At 40.8% G+C, this 17,724-nt stretch overlaps 1 protein-coding gene across 3 annotated transcripts in view; it reads right to left on the bottom strand.

Annotated features, from left to right (window-relative positions):
• nrp1a (neuropilin 1a) overlaps positions 1–16,742 on the bottom strand; it is a 189,421-nt gene extending 172,679 nt beyond the window's left edge. The window contains exons 1-3 of one of the 3 annotated variants that reach the window (XM_044339007.1): positions 15,945–16,742; positions 10,638–10,723; positions 7,736–7,836 (exon numbers count right to left, since the gene is read on the bottom strand). The gene's annotated coding sequence lies outside the window, so the exon portion shown is untranslated. The remainder of the gene's footprint in view (positions 1–7,735; positions 7,837–10,637; positions 10,724–15,944) is intronic. The other 2 variants (XM_044339006.1, XM_044339004.1) reach the window with 2 other exon arrangements.
• Between the last annotated feature and the right edge of the window lie 982 nt (positions 16,743–17,724).

Here is a 17,724-nt window from a genome sequence, read left to right as displayed (position 1 = left end):
TGCAACAAAGGTCCACTTCTGGAATCAAAACGCGGATGTTGCGGTTTTGTGGCATGCGTCTTAACCAGTAGGTCACCAGGACACACCAGATAAAGACCATTTCCAAACACACTTGAGATTGGCAAATATCAACCATAGTCCATGTCAAACATGATTGTGAATGATAATGATTGTGATTTCTTCTTGTGGATGTGTTTATCCATTATGTTTCATTTCCAATCATATTCAGGCAAACAAGTTAATATATTTCCTCTGGGTTTCTTTAGACAGCAAGGTTGGATGCTTGCTAATTACAAAGCTGCCACTCAAGTGCTGCCAGATTGAGTTTTGCTTAAAAACACAGTTTAATATATCTATCTGATTGAATATCTTTTGTTTGATGGCTTGAATTGATCAGTGAAAAACAGGAAATCTCACAAGAGGACTTTTATTGTCACTGACACATCTATTTGTCTTGTGTTTGGGAGCCACCTCTATCACCAGACAAGAACGTCAATATTAGACAATTCTGCAAAACCCTTGATGAATAAAAAAAAAAATCTTTTTATAAATGTCCAACATTTTTAAAATTCTTACTTTCTACAATATCTGTGCTTGGCAACAACTGTTAAGGTTAAGGACAGACTGTGGTTATGGCAAACCATGGTTCAGGTTGGGCAACTAAAACACTTGGTTCAGATTAGAAAAAGATTGTGGTTACAGTTAATACAAAGATTAACATTAATTGCAGGTCTGTAATGGAATGCAAACTCTGGTCTCTTGCATGAAAGTCTGACGCTCTACACACCTATCCCCAACCTCCACACCAATCTCACTAACATAGAGGACACACAGTCACCTGCTTTGGCACTGAAGTTTACATTAGACATGAATTCTGAAGTGTGAAATTTACTAATAAGGATATAATTCATTCATAATTCTTCAAATTCATTGGGAGCTCATGTCTATTCATAATACAAAGAAAGACCTGCCATCACATAGTTCTCACATCTACAAATCAAGTAATGGCATTTCCAAACCTGCATTGTCTAGTCAGCCTCTGATTCATTTTCCCCTTGGTATGATTCATTTGGGCAGGTCTGAACAATGGAATTGTATTTGAATGTGGACCAAAGCAACCATACCAAGACCCTTTGAGGAAGTGGTGTCGTCCGGCCCCAAATGAATTCTGCAACGGTTTGTTTGTGTTGGGAACATGATCCAACAAAACTACAACTACTAAACATGCTCCTGTATCCAGGTGTACTTTGCATACTGGAATGTGGATGAGCGAAATCAACCGTTGCTAGCCTAGCAGTTAGCTGCAGAGTGAATTAAGATACAGCCTGGACTAGCTCAACAAAGTACATTACATTCCAGATATTTGGGCAGATAGGACCTTCTTCAGGACCTACTTCCTGTATTTATGTTCTTGCTCCCGCCACAGACACATCGAATCAATGAGTGGAGTGAACGTTCTCACGTGTCTTTTAGTGATGCATTTTGGTTTGCTTGGATTTTTCTCTGTGTAAAAAGAAATTGAATCAACAGAAAACGGGATACAGCTTTACAAACTCATCCACTGATTCAGAACAAACCAACAATAGCACCCTAAATTTGATTAGACTAGATGTACAGTACATCTCTATTTTCAACATTTAATGACTGAAACTTCTTCTTTGTCATCTTCTGCTTACATTTTCACATTAAAATAAAACATTAATAAATGTTTTAATGTAAAACATCTTTAAACCGATTAAGATCAGAGTGTCATGACTCTTGCGTTTAAGCTTTGTGTTCCTCTTTATATGTAAATGCTTCTATGATTTTGTGTAAAGCCCCACTTAACATTCACCACTTCCCCTCTAATTCTGTTGGTTTGCTTAGAAAACATGAGGTTTGACACATCATGTCTATGAAGATGTATATAATTGGACTACGCTGACTGAATCAGAGCCAACATTTGGCCAGGCCATTGATTTCTCCCATTTTCATGAAAACCGTGTTCCAAATCTAATTGCATCGGTTCTTCAAAATGAAATAATTGTATCAAGGCAAGCATCAGTGCTTGGCTACAGAGCCATTCTGTGCCATGTTGCCGTTTAATTGTTGATGGACTCCATGTATTCAAGGCATTCACAGTCAGGGCAGAGATACATTTGCCAATAATCCCATATTATGAGGCAGGAAGGAAGAGAATTACTTGAATGGTAGTGGCAGAGGGTTTTTTTCAGGCTGAAAAGAATGGCAACTCAGTGAAATACAAAGGAAAGACAGGGCGGACATGTGAGGGAGATGATTAATAGTGAACTCCTTTATTGAAAGGCCTCACTCATAAGATGTTCTCATCTCCCTAGGGAGGCAGCACAGGACTGCAGGCTAGGTTCACACTGTTGTTTTTTTCATTACCAGAAATTTCCTCATAACACCATGGCAGAGAAAACAACACCCCTGGGGGCTCTGACGGGGGAGAACGGATGCTTTAAAACACCTTTGAGGCCTCCAATTAATCCTGAGAGCATGTTACCGATTCAGTTTTTGTTCTCTTAATAAAAAAAGTGTCCAACCTAAAAGTGGGGCACTGAGAATGATGATGGGAGCTAAATTACAGCCATGTTATTGCCCTGGTCATCTTCCTATAGGTTTTTTAAAGCAGGTCAGTCACAATAACACCTATGAAGTATATTTTGACTTGTGACAAGAACATTGACACCAGTATTCATAGCAATCAATCAAGTCCGTGTGCCAAGTTACCAAGCCAAGATATAGTTTTTTTTTTATTGTTTAATCTGAATTCACAATTCAAATGGCCCTTTTGAGAAGGACCGTTGGCACTCTCATGAATAGGCTATTGGTTAAGTAGACTGAGTGCTCAAATGACATTTTGAAAGCTTTTTGGAGCCAATAATGGACTAGGATGGATGTGGAGTGGACCTGAACATAGCTCATTAAACGCTGGGGTGAAAAGCTCTCAGCAGGCTCTCGACTGCATGGCTGACCAGTTCCAATCACCTCCGGTGAACCACTGGCAAGAACCTCCGGTTAAAGGAGCTACTCGAGTCAAAGGTGCTTTGTTATGTTATTGTATAGAATAACAAGTTAGTGTCTGCCGCAAGGTCAAGGGAAACAGCAGTGGACATCTCCAGTGATAAATAATTCTCCTCAAACTGCTAAGAAGCAACTCTTCATCTTCAACCATTCTTAGCTCAATAGCAGATTGATTTTTGAAATTATACTTTTTACAATTGGAGTCTTGGATCATAAACCAAGCCTTTATTTAGGTGTCTTAAATGCCTCCGTAAGCGCAAACTAGCTGCCCCCAAAAGAGTGATTATTCTCATCTTAAATGCCAAAGTAACAAGTGATTTTGGCATTTAGCATTGACCATAAAAACATGTATCCATAACTCATGTCAGCTTCAGCTCTCGGTAGTTTCGATTTGGCATAATGTGTGTGTGCAAATGCAAAAAGACAAAAGACAGCTGGTTTTTATTTCAGTAACCTTTATGCCTCCCAGTTGGTCTTATTAACCACATACTTACTGGTTCCCACATGACTTGTTATCAGGGTTTACATTAAAAATGAATTTGCAGGTTCTACCGGCTGATAATTCGTCATTAGGCTGTTGTAAGCCCTGCTTTATCACCTGTTTAATTCTTTATGCAGATTGCAGGGTCACTGACCTAACACAACGTGTCTGGCTGTGGTGAGCAAAAGTGACGGTCTTAGTAATTATGCTGTAAAGGGGCCAAGGTCAATTAGAGAGGAAATTCTCTAAGTGCAATTAAATTAATGTTAATATATAGTCGTTGCTGCCTCAATTAAGTGCCTCAGCTGTCAGATTAGTCTGTTAGGAAGGTTTCGGAGTGGCTACAAGAGGGCTGCTTGCACCTTTACAGAGTAAATGAACACTTCAGCTCTGCATCAATCACTCACTTGATGGCTCAAAAGAAAAGTGTTCCTCATTACATCTGAACTGGCATTGTCTTTTTTGCACTCTGTGTCTGCATCTTTGAATATGATACTAAAAAAGATCAGATTTGACCCAGATCGACTGCCAATAAATGACATGTTCTAATGAGCAGCAGGAAATAGGCAGAAATAAAGAGGACCATCACTCAACCACAGACAGATAAGTGAGGAGCAGGTAATGGGAGGAAGCCAGCGGTGGCTGGCGTTGGTGGTGATATCTCTATGGAGCAGATGTGATGCTTGAGAGGATTTGGGAGACAGTGCTGGCTGGCAGGAAGCAGCCACACTAGAGGATAGATACTGTAGCTGTCTCAGCGGCTAACAAATGTCTACTGTAAGCAGTTTTTAAGTGTCTGTAAATGAGACGGCTTCAGTCTTTTGAGGAATTTGGTTCTTTTTTGCATGAAAAAAACTCTTCTGCGTAACAATTGCTGCCTGAGGTGTTTCGAACCAAGACTGATATTTTACCGTAATCCAATTTATAACAAATTAAGGATATATCCTTGAACAATGTAGAAAATTCTTGAAAGCCAACAAGATCACCCGCCTTACTTCAAGAATGACTGCAACTGCCCTTTATCTGACAATGTGTCCCACATAAAGTCAGTCCAAGCCCCAGACAGAGGGAGGAAGAGCTGTCACTGTATCCCTTATCATCCACCACAGCATTGTGGATGTCAGGACTCCTGCTCTTTTCATTTCTTCCACCCCTTTTTTCTTTTCCTCCCTCCCACCTCTGCCGTTTTCCCCTGGTATTCAAGCGGTTTAGGAAACGCATATAATCTTCAACCACCCAGCCAGCCCTAAGCCTCAAAGAGTCACCCAGATATGGGCAGATGGAGGTGAGCTATCAGCTAACCTGTAACCGTGGGCCTAAGGCGATAATCATTTCAAAACTGCGGGGGGAAATGGTTTTAATAGCCCTGTAAAGGTAACGTTTGTCTGCCTTATCACACCTGGCAGATGCATCGCAGAGAGGGGAGAGGAAAAGGAAAACACGGGAAGGGGGAGGAAGAAAGAATCAGCTGATAACAGTCCCTCCCCAGGGAAGGATGAGTCTGGAATTAAAAAAGTGCTTCCTTCAGGAGAATGTTTAGGGGATTAAGGTTAGTCGCTTTTCCCCTCTGTTCCACCTGCACCCTCACCTTAACTCATCTTTCCTCCTCCACCAGCCAGCTGTTAACCCCTGGAATGAGCTTTTATGAGCCTTGCAATATGTTTGACAGACACCTTGTATTTTTACCCTAGGGTTCATACTCTTCTCTTTTTTCTTTTTTTTCCATCGTACTGGACACTTTTTTTTTTGTTTTCCACATTAGCTCTCGTCCTCCATGTGTTTCACTGACCAGTGGCACGGCAACAGTACGTGACACTCCACCTGGCTCCATCCACAACCTCTTTCATGTTTGAAAAGTTTCCGTGATGGCTGGCCTAAATTGAAACACCAAACCCACAATTTCAAAGGCCCCTCTCTGCTGGTTTATAGTTGACCTATCGGGTAAGTCATGGGTGATTCGGAAAGTTTCAATTGATGTTTTATGAGGAGCATGGCCCTCTGTGCAGTGTTACAGGATAACTGTAATATTCCACTGTGGACAGACCTGGACTCAATCTCTGACTACAGCTCTTGGCATTTGAAGGTATTTCTCTGGGGACTATTTCAGTCTCTTACATCAGTCTTGTGTGCACTGGTTTGGATTTACGTGTGACCCCAAGTTTTTCACTTCGCCTTCAATGTAAAACTTTTATGGAGTGCTTATGGAAAAGTTTATTGTTTTGTTTATTGTTCCCAAACCAAGAGTGGGCTAGCTTTACAAAGGAACATTTTAGATAAGACATTTATATATTGGATTTAAGACTATTTTGTTTCTTCTTGAGTAACTTTTCTTTATCAGCTCTTTACAGTAATGGGTCACTATGTGCTTTATGGGTTGTGCTGTGATACCAGGAGGAAAACAGCAACAAATCAGACTTGGCTGGTCAGTGGTGGAAAGTGACTAAGTGCATTTACTTAAGTACTGTGTTTTAGTAAAGTAGAAGATTACTTATTTTTTCATGTGTTTTTCCATATATTCTCCAATTCAGGGTAATAGAGGGTAGCAGATTACCTTGCGAGGAAGCGGGATTCGCAAGATCACAAGACCACACAAGAATCCATCTCATCAGGCTTCAAGTTTCGCACTTGTGTCCAAACCACAAGTGGTTCAGCCCAATCAGGATCCTATGAGGAGCTACTGGTGACTACGGGCATGGTTTAGGTGTGACGACAGCGAGAGGCAACTGTTCATTCAAAACAACTTGGCGACTCTTAAAGAGGTTAGTGTGGATGCTGCTATCAGTTATATACAAAGAACAGAACTGAGGGCTTTTCTCGATGGAAAAGATGTTTTCACTCTTCTCCTGACTGGCTTTGGCAAAAGCTCTCCTACAATGTCATATGTGTCATTGATCTGATGGGTTGAAGTTAGCTCATGATGGACAGATGGTTCATCCAATCACCTGCCAAGTATTTTTTGAAAGTGCCTGCCCTTTTCCAAACAGTTTCCACGGATGACTTCTCAGATGGGTGATGATGAGTTTTTCCTGCCAATCTAACTCCTTTGTTGAAAATTCTGGCACATGTTGTTGACGAAACAAAAAAAGCAGAACTCAGCTGCGAGGACGGTGCAGCACCCAGACAGTCTACAGCACAAACACGCTAGAGTTGATCTTGTAGTTCATCTTCAAAATATGCAGCGGTTGCAAGCATGGTTTTTGATTGTCTAAATAATTACCTTTGGGAGATGAACGTGAAGTATATTGTGAACTTGTGAAGCGATCAGCAGTAACAAACAAGACCCGCTGACCAACACAGACTGCAGCATTTAACAACTTAAACCAACTCTGAGGTGAGGAAAATAACTCAGTGCTCAGTCTGTTTCACCTCAAAAACCCTGCGCCCGCTCAGAATCTTTGACAGCGATGGCTTTCCCTGGAGCTAACGGTGCAGCAGAGAGGCTGCTCTCCACTGCTGGACACATGACATTAATAACAACACAGTGGAGCACTCCGCCTCCCCCTCAGTTTGTTATTCTCATACAGGCAGGAGACTGTGAGATGCTTTCAAATTAATTCATTCATTCATTAATGCAGTTAACTTTTTAAAATGAAAAGACTGCAGACCATTTATCTTATCTGCCAATTATGTTTCATATTGTATTCCAGTGTACTGAGGACACCAGTCAGTGGTTTGGCACACAGTATACTGGAGCAAGAGACTGATAATAGAGCTCCCTTTTCTATGCATTCAATCAAGAATCGGTTTTGAATTGATTCTGAATTAAATCGGCACCCAAGTATCATGATAGTATCAAATGGGGAGATAAGCATGTCATCACAGGCCTACAAAAATCAACACTTTAATTTGTCACAACCTTTATTTTTCATCTTTTTGTTCCATCTTGGTGTAAAATTAAATCTCTACACTTTAGTCTGTCAAATTGTGATTTTTTCACTTAGGCCACAACACTGTAAAAGTGTGTGTACAAACCATTAATGCCGCACCACGCACGATCTCCAGCCTTTGCTACCACAGTCTCTTGGATTGATTTAGATTACTGCCACTGCAACACAACATGATGGAAATGTATCTTTGATGTGACAACATATATTAAAAAGTCAATCAGATTGCAGGATCTCTGTGTCATTTAGCAGTTGTTGTTTTTTTTTTTTATTTCCATGCATCAACATCAAAACTTGACTGTTGCATGTTTGCCACTCAGGGGAAGTAACCGTAGCGACTTACTGTGTATGGTGACTCCCTTTAGGTTGAAATCCAGCCAGAACAGGTGTCACATACTCCTAAGAGGGCCCTGAACTCCTCCCCCAGGATCCTATAGGGAAGAGCTACATAGAACACGTACAGTGACCTTCAAAGAGTGAGAGCTGTCACAAACCAGACAGAAATCAAAAAATTTCATGTTGAGAGTGGACCGCATGGTTGGCTGATATCCAATATTTAATAAGAGACCAATACTCTTCCTGCACATCAGAAAACTCATATATTTGTCTAAACCACAAATTTTCCTTGCCATCACCTTGAGTCCAATTGGACCTATGAGCCTCCTCCCTGTGATGACTGATTGTCAGCAGCCATGTACCACTGACAGTGATTTCTCTTTAATGGCTGATTGAGCATGTCACCAGTCACACTATAACCTGCGGTTTGATATGCTGCAGGCCGAGCCGTTTGACAGCCGTGACAGCTACTGTCACCCTCAGTCAAAGCAATAACGTCCCAGCAATCAGCTGGAGATGAAAGAGCATTGGCTTCCTGTGTACCTTCACACACATACACACATATACACACACACACACAAACAGAATTCAAACTCTGCAACATCTGCTGAAGTTGGAACTGAAAGAAAGAAAGCAAGAGAGGGAGAGAGCAGAGGTGATCTATAACCGTACTTGCATCCAGACGTAAAGGAGAGGTCGTTCCGCTGAGCTCTTTTCTGTGTACCGAATCGCACTTTGAAGTGTTTAGCTGTGTTTAACACTCCCATTATGCTGCAGGGTAAAGATAACTTTCGACACACCGTTCTCTCTTCTTCTTTCTTCTTCTCTGTCTCTGTTTTCGTCTCTCAGAGGCATTGAGACTGTTGCTATCTGCACCTTTAATGCTGTAATTAATTCCCTGACACCCTTTTCATCTCACTAGTGTAAATTATTCTGCGGCGTGCCTCTAGGTATTAGCTAACACTCTTTATTTAGTAAAGAAGCGAGGTGAAAATTAAAGGGATGCCGGTTCGCATGAGAAGAATGATATGTATGACGGCTTATGTTCGTTACTAACCTCTCATTTACTTAAATTTGTGCAACGATAAATGTACAACACATAAAACTTGCATTGCTTTGCGTTGCATTGTTGATCTCACAAACATAACAGTAATGAGAGGGGACATTCAGTGATTCAGTAAAGAGGGATGAACTCAGACTGCAGATGAAAAAGCAAAGTCTTCTAACTTGACTTGGAAAATCAGTCCACTTTCTGGGGTGGTATTATGGTGATTCACAAGAAACATGGTCACGGATCATTTCTCGGTTACGCTTGGTTGAATTATGGAAAACGTTTGTTTTTGGCCACACATATGAGGAGACGGGGCATGTGCTAAATATTAAAATGAGACAAATCTTGCATGTTTGCCATTTTTTATGCCAAAGGAAAGAATGGGTCGGTGTTCCGTATCGTGCTGCCCTGACACTAATACCCAGAGGTTGACAGTGATGTCTGGAAATTCAGCAAATCTTTTGAAGAGCGCAGGAGGGCTGTCAGTTTAAAATTACATTTATAAAAGTGTTCCACCGGGTGTTTTTCGCTTCGTGAGCCGTCTGTGTGCGTGCCAGCGACAGAATCACAAACATATTTTTTCAATGCTAGTTTGTTTACATGAAAAAATGAAATCCCTAAACAGACTTCCATGTGCATCTCATTGAGTGCCATGTCTCAAGATAAACCCTCAACGTGCTCAATAGGCAGACATGATTATTTAATCATAGGTTCAATTATTTTCTTGCTGTAACCATGGACACTCAGAGATGGAGCCAAACTGCACTAAAGGCAGATTTGAACAAGGAGGCAAACAACCTTGGAAGGTTGTATATATATTCAGGATGTTCCTTCATCATATGAACACACCACTTCACTGTTTTCTTATAAAGGAAGCTCAGATTCCTCCTATAGCTCTAGTTGTCTGCTCTCAACAAATACGGGCCTTGAATTGAGCAGATTTCAAAATGTTGAGGCATACTGTGTTTAGTGGGAGGTTAGATGTGAGTCTTCTTCGCAGTCAGGCACACTGGGCCTCAGCTGGAGCAGCAGCCAGGTTTTACTGCCCAGCATCCAGCAGAGGACCGCTTTCAGGCCTTGCTAAATCTCACTTGCCTTGATAAGCCTTACTGCTCACTGTTTTCCCTTAATTCTCACCATTTGGCTACGCTTCACCAGCATCCAAATCCATCTTCCTAATCCTGGCTCACTCCCCCTCACTGCCACCCCACTCCGTCTCTCTCTCTCTCTCTCTACTCTCTCTCTCTCTCTCTTTCTCCGTGCAGCTGTCTTGTTTCTGTTCGACAGATCAACAGCGGTAGAAGCTTAGCTGCAGCAGCTAGCCTTAAGCCCTCCGCATGACTCCTAGTCTGGACGAAGTGCGGCTCAGAATCACTGAAGAAGGAGTTTCATCGGCTCCGGTGTCTCCCACTTTCGGTCTCAACCCCCCCCCCCCCCATCTGTCTCACATGATTATAAGCATGATGGACTTACCTGCATTCTTTGCTGTAATTTAGCTTTTTTTTGAAAGAAAGTAACTGAGACTAAGCATGAGTCAAGATTTTCCCTCAGTCCATTTTGTTATGCTAGACTATCCAAACACAACTAACTGCTAGCTCAGATGGCAACATCTGTCTCCTCACACCCATAAAAACTTGTGTTTTGGGTTGTTTCCTGTAGCTGGCTCGGATTTGCTTCTCACTCACTCCTCACTGCAGCACAGTTCTTTTGGGCAAAGCCTGGCAAGCATTTTCACGCATCTTGATGCAGTTATTGGCTGCCACCTGAGTGTTGTCACCTGCACAGTCAAACTCAAGTGGAGGAGTAAATGCCTCAGAGTTTGAATAAACTGCCCCGAACGTGTTAGGTGTGAACTCACCGAAACTTCTCCTCTTTGCCTTCTATCTGTCCCACCAGCTGGGTTTCCATCACTGACCTGTAATAAAGTAGACACAGTCAACCAGACTGTGCCCAAAGGCGTATGTGAATCCAATTATCCTGGCTACTTCCTGCTGTCTCCCATCATTTCCAGAGTGTGATGTCACTGCATCCATGATAGGATTTCGGGTACAGAGGACCAATCAGACATGGTGCGGGTAAGCCAATCAGGATTTGGTTCATGCAACCAAAATGGCAGAGAGTTTCTGTGACAAATTAGATGCAAATAAATACTGCGATGCCTGCTGCTTTTGCGAGAATCAGAATATTCCCAAATTCTCTCCAGAAATGTAATCAATTCGTTTTTTCCTCTATATCTCAGTAATGTTTACTCTTTTAATGTGTGCAATATTGGCAACATAGGAAATCCATCACAGCTGGATCGCAGCGTTTGCCTTAACTGAACCAGCCACAGCAGCTCCACCAGGCCCCAGACGCTGTTTTACAACTTCAGTAACTGACAGAAGTGGCAGTAAGCAACAAATCGACCGCAGCCCTAAAAGTGTTGCTGTTAATCCAATATTCCTCTACTCTTTGTTAAAATGTTCAATACACGCTGACTACTCAGTGCCATTAATTGTTCTCCTGCCTTGAATGTGTTCCCCAGAAAGCTCTGGTTAGGTAGTCCTCTCACAGCAAAAGAGTTTCAAGTCTGCTTTGCATTAAGATAGTAGCATAGAATTTGACCAACATACTAAATGTGATATATAGTGACAGCAGTGTCACAACACTACTGAGCTCTGGAGAAATTGTACATTTTAGCTTGTTTTTGCAACATAACATCTACTTGACAGCGGATGGAAACATGGCTGTGCTCTGTGTCTCTCTTTCCTCCTCCTCCGCTCTCTCTGCTCTTATGTTCAATGCAGTGGTCGTGACAGGCATCAGAGGTCTGGGGTGTCAGAAGGGAAGGCAGTTACATCTCATCCTTTTCCATCACTGAATGTTAAGCACTGAGAATCCTGGAGCGACATGAAAGCAGAGAGCTGCAGCCTCCCACCTGTTTCCAGACAAATCCTTTTTTTTTCTTCATATGTCTATGTAAATGTTTGTATATACAGTATGTACACATGCTTGTCTGCGCCAGTGTCTGTCCATCGCTCGCTCTCTGATACATTCTGCTGAGCGTGATGGAGAATAGCAGGTGGAGTGGCGGCCCACGCTTCTCGCTCTATGTTTAACCTGTGAGATTCAACACCCCCTGAGGTGCTGTGACACGTCTCTCCCGATGGGTGCCTGCTTGAGTATAATTAAACTTTGGTGAAAACTAAACTTGTGTCAGTAACTGCTGCCATCAGCGATATGACTGAAGTCAGCTTTCTTGTTCTTTCTCTATTCTCTTGGTAGTCGGCGATGCCATATTCTCAGAATTCAGTTCTTTGTTTTTTTTTATTATGTTATTTGGTGAATAATTTTATCCGTTTTTGCTACAGCGATATTGTCTTCAGAAAGTTAGACAATTCACTTCTCTACAGCAGAGCAAATCCTATCATGTAGAGTCAATGCAAGGCAGGTTTACTGATACAGCACGTTTCACACAAACGCGTAATTCATAGTGCTTTATATAATACATCAAAAGAGAAATATAGCAAAAGATAATTAGTCTTTTTTGTTCATGAATTGTATATTATTATTGAATATAAATGAATGTTAGACTGCAGAAATATAAAAATACTCTGACTGGAATAATAATTTGTGTCTGATATGAGTTTTCCAAAGAAAAAGAAATTCAGTTCACTGATTAAAAATTATTTTAAGTACATATATTCCTTCTTCCTCATTAAAAAAAATCCAGGACTTATGAATATGTTAATATATTTAGTTTCAAAAGTTTCACTGCTGGACACGAGACGTCTCCATCTTCACTCAAAAGTCAATTATCAGTGTATGTTCACTACAGGCTTCAAGTTTACACATCACACTTCAAAATTTCATACTGGACTTTTTACCAAATTATCTGAGATGTCACAAATCATGCTTACTATCCAAATCACCAAATTATCAAACATAATGACGATTCATCTTGAGGAGAACATGAATGTCTGTACTCAGTCTAATCGGATCTGGTCTCAGGTCTGTATGTCAATATGTCCAATACCAGAGTGGATCCGAACAGACCCGAGTGTACATGGTATCAGCTCTGATCATGTGGTCTGTCACAATCACCGCAGGAGAAAATGTGCTTTGAGGAGAATGTAAACTGTGAAGTGAGGAACAAGTTAAAGGAAAAGAAGAACAAGGAGGTAAAACCAACTGGAACATCAGCTGTTTGCTCCTGTTTTATGCAAATACGTTCTGACAAGGTGAACTTATTTTAGGAAAATCAATTGTCTACAACATTTATGCTGTTAAATGAATTTTGGATTTTTGGAATTTGATTCACAGATATTACACTTATGATTCATTATAAAATAAAATAATAAGTTTCAGTGTGGATTAAAACCACTCACTTGGTTAATAAGGCTTTAGGACTCAATCAAAGATATGCCTTGATAAGATGGAGATCTTTTCCAGTTTATTTTTGTGCCTGTAAATATCCTCAGACACATATATAGAGAGAACATATTGCTGTGTGTCACTGCTCTCTACAGCCAGCTGATCAACGTGGCAACCACAAGGCGAGAGAGAGAAACAGATCCCATTCAGATCGAAGATGATATGATATACAGAGCATCCTGCAAGGCCTGTGTTGGGCCACTTCCTTCCCATTTCATCCCACCTCAATGGGGTTCCTTATGTCTGACTTTGGAATAATGCCAAGGATGTCATCTATATTCCACTCATGAGACACAATTCAAAACACCAACAGACTCTGTAGCTCTTCTCTGGCTGGTAGACTATGCAGCATCACATTCCCTCAGTATTTTAACAGAAGGCTTGATCCTGCAAGTAAATGCCTGTGCATCTGTGTCCCCGTCTAGGGGGATGCGTAGATGTTCCATCTTGTGGAATGTCTAACCCTATCAATAAATCAAATAGCATCATGATAAAAAAAAAAAACACCAGACAGATCAGGTCGAGGCTCTCGCGTCATGACAACTCTAATCTTCTGAATACATTCCTATGTTTATTAATTTCAGTAAGTCTCCTGCTTAACACTGAGTATGCAATTCATCACTGAAGAGTTGGATTCAGTTCTCCAAACACTGATCTCACTTAATTTTCTGGAGTGAAATGCAACACTGTGTGGTCATGCAGCTGAGAAAACAGAGAAAAAAAAATGGCAGCTGTTGAAATTAAAGGCTGCAGTCCACATAAAAAAAAACAAAAACATGACACGTTGGCTTCATGGAATATTGCTATACTTAAAAGTAAATTATCACATGTTAGGTGGTGTAATGTCTTAATCTTATTGGGCTATAAAACGTGTATTGGCCTCATTCATCTTGGCCGTTAAGTCATTAGGCTGTTATGTTAAAAAATCAAGCAAAACTAAACACCTGGACTTTAAAAAAAAAAAAAAGTCCTCTTGTACAAGATGTACAGTCTACAACCAGTATTCATCTGATCTCCATTTCCTCTGGTCATTCCTAATGTTCCAGTTTGTGTCCTTGCTAAATAATTACAAGGGGCCCCGTCCTCACCAGTCAGAGCAGTCAGGCCCTTTGCTGAGAGTATGAGCGCCATCTTGTCCCCTCAGTCCTCTACTTCCATTATCATTACTGGTCATTGTGACTGCAGGTCCATTCCAGGGTCAGGGCCCTCCACTATGGGCTGTAATTGCAGCACGTTGAGCACTTGGGAGCCGCTGCACCCACCTAATGAATTGTCACCCACTTTAATATGAAATTACACGAGGGTGAATCGTAATAGATTAACAGGGTTGGCGAGGTTACTCTCAAAAGATAATCCATTGCAAATTGCTGATTACCTGCCTAAAATTATTATAAGGAACATGTGAAGTGGATTACTCAGCCCGAGCGATACAATCTGATCACCCTCACCTATCACTGGATTACTCTGTGCAAAGAGGGAGATGAATGCTAATCCTCAACCTTCTTTAAAAGCTATTGGCCATTACGGGTTAGCTTGTTCTTGAAGTGGCTACAGAGGACACTAAAACTTTTTATCATGGTGATGTTGGTTTGATAATTACTCTTAAAGATCACAGCTCGAAGGGGAACTCGTATGTTTAATTTATGTAAGTATCTCATCAAAACTGACTCATCCACTAATGTGTCAGCCCACAGCAATGTTAATGATCCGCCTTTATTTTAAGCTGTTAGTTCAGTAATAACACCTTCCTTCTTTCAATTAAAGGATAATCTGATTTATTTCAATTTGAGGGTTTTGGCTAACATTATACTCACTATGTTAATTGCAGTGATCTGAGAACACTAGTGGAACCACTTTATTTTGAGGGAAACCCGAAGTGCACCTAAAATGTGCACTCATGTGGGTGCACACAACTACAGCAAGAACAGTAGGTCAAAGTTAAAGCAGGCAGTCAATCTGTAAACTGTGATGTCAGTTCTAGCCCATGTCAGCCTCAGGGGCCAGACTGGGGCCAGCTGTTCTTTTAGAGGGGCCAATTTAATTAACTCAGATACTAAACACACTATTAGCAGTGGAGATGTTCAGATGCCGAGTCAGACAGGTCAACTAAATAAATATGCCGTAAACTAGGACAATGCATCATTTAGTGCTGAAAGGTGTAGTCACTCAACAGAAATTGAGAATTAATCGATTGTTGTAGTCATTTTCAAAACAAAATGGGCAAAAATTTTGTGGTGCCACCTTCTCAAATGTGATCATTTTGCAGTTTTCTTTGGTCATAGTAAACTGAATAACTTTTGTAATAGAAAAATAGCCAAGATGGTTGGCAGTATTCTAGTTAGTTTTTCACTAAGGAATATATACACTGTAACTCATTTTAAAACAAAACAAGAATGAAGGATTAAATCCAAGCAACGAGCAGAGCTTCAGCCAGGTTTATCCACAACACACAGGGTCAATAGGTGACTGAACTACAAATAAGTGCAAAACTGGAGAAATTCTGAATTATTCAAAGCCCTGCAGGCTCTGTCCCTGCCAGTATGGCTATGTAGTCAGCAGGTAACACAACAGCCTCAGTGCCCAGGTAAACAAGAATATAATCTCAATAATAAACAAGAAGACAGACAGCAAGGAGTTAAGTACACACTGCGGGACATTTAATCATCAGGAAAGAAACCAGCTAGAAAGAGACGGATAAATACAAATAGACAGACAGGCAGACAGACAGAGAGAGAGGATATATCTGACTCACGTTATCTGATGTCAAAGCCCGCTTTCTTCTTTCTTTAATTTCATGGAGATGAAGTATCCATGTCATAGAACTGCACTGTTGCTGTTGGTCATTTGGTTGGTTTGTTGACAAAACTCAGTTGCTGGCTAGTTATCATACGGCAACACTGGAAAAATGACGTTAGCCAGCTTAGTCTCCCGGGTGTTTCATTTAAACCTGCAGTGCAGAACTTTTACTTATGAATGAACGTCCGTTACATTCAAGCCCTTGCCAAACGAGTTCATACAATGCAGATTAAGCATACCACGGCCAGATAAATCTCTCTGTATTTCTCAGTATATGGCGTTTTTAAATCTCATGTCGGGAAAGACATTCCCGCGCTGACTGTTTAAACGTACACTCAGAGACTTCCGCCGGCCAAGCTGGCTAACTTCCGGTTAGCCCTCTGCTAACTTGAATGGGGATAAAAATAATTGAATCGTGCGGCTCTTCTAGACATTCCAAATGTTATCGGACCTAATGGATCATTTTCAGATAGTGAAACGAGTCATTTCGCGGCGGCTGTGTGACACTCGCGCAGTTTATCTACCATTTTACAGCCGCAACAGTAGTGACTGAGTAGGCTACGGGGTAGCCTATGACGCAGGCATGTGTCGACAATGTTTTTGTAATTGCTTTCACTGCACTCCAGCCTTAAGTGACGTTACTAACTTTCTAGATATTATTTGTTGTGAGGCCACAGTGCTGCAAGCTTCACAGTTAACTTAGCTAAGAGTTTGTTTTACAGACGCTTGTCCTTTTAAGTTTCACTGTCGCATGATAGACAATGACTGCATCAGTCTGTTTGCCGCTTACTATCTTATTTAATAGACGGATTACAGCTTCACCTGCTAACTGTATAAGGATACACTACCCTTTTTTGACCACAGACTAACTGACATGCAAGAGCCATTACAACCTAGGGGAGTGCTGTTTCACTCATTTAGGGAACAATGAAAAAAATATTAATAATCGTAATCATAATAATACACATTATTTATATAGCAACCTTTCAAAACACAGTTACAAAATGTTTTACAATAAAAACAAAACACATATAAAACACACTAAAACTAAAAGCCATAAAATACGCACATTATAAAACAAAGGGAGTAAAATGCAAAATTAAAATTAAAAATAATAAACATGAAATTAAAAACAAAAAAAATCAAGTAAAATAAGCAAGCAGCTGAGGTAAAATCGGGAAATGCGTCCCCATAAAAGTACATTTTAAGAAGAGACTTGAAAGACAAAGCTGACTCAGACAGCCTTATTTCCTCAGGCAGGTTGTTCCAGAGCCTTAGGGCCCTGATGGCAAAGGCTCTGTCCCCTTTAGTTTTCAGCCTGGACTCTGGAAGGGACAGAAGACCTCTGCCCGAGGATCTCAAACTATGCAAAGGTTCATAAGGGATCAAAAGGTCTAAAATAGGCTATAATCTGGAGCCAAGTCATGAAGAGCAAAAGGTAATCAGTAAGATTGATATTTTCAATGAAAATAAGTGTCTTTTATGTGATAAAGAAAACGATTCAATCTTTTTACTAAAATGTCAGTGATAGTTATTCTGGATAGTAAGTTAGTCTTGGCTTGCCTTGATTAAAGAGAGAAAGCAGCACTGCATTTTTGGGGGACACATTGGAGTTTCAGCTTCATTTATACACTATGGGTTTTTCTTTTCCAATCAGTGTCACTTATGTGGCGTTTTGTTTAAAGCCACAATATTATCATAACTGATGGACATGATGGCAAAACCTACAAAAAAGC

The sequence above is a fragment of the Thunnus albacares genome, chromosome 21, assembly GCF_914725855.1.
Source record: "Thunnus albacares chromosome 21, fThuAlb1.1, whole genome shotgun sequence".
NCBI lineage: Eukaryota > Metazoa > Chordata > Actinopteri > Scombriformes > Scombridae > Thunnus > Thunnus albacares.
The sequence above is the reverse complement of the archived record's forward strand: the minus strand, read 5'-3'. Positions and strand labels throughout refer to the sequence as shown.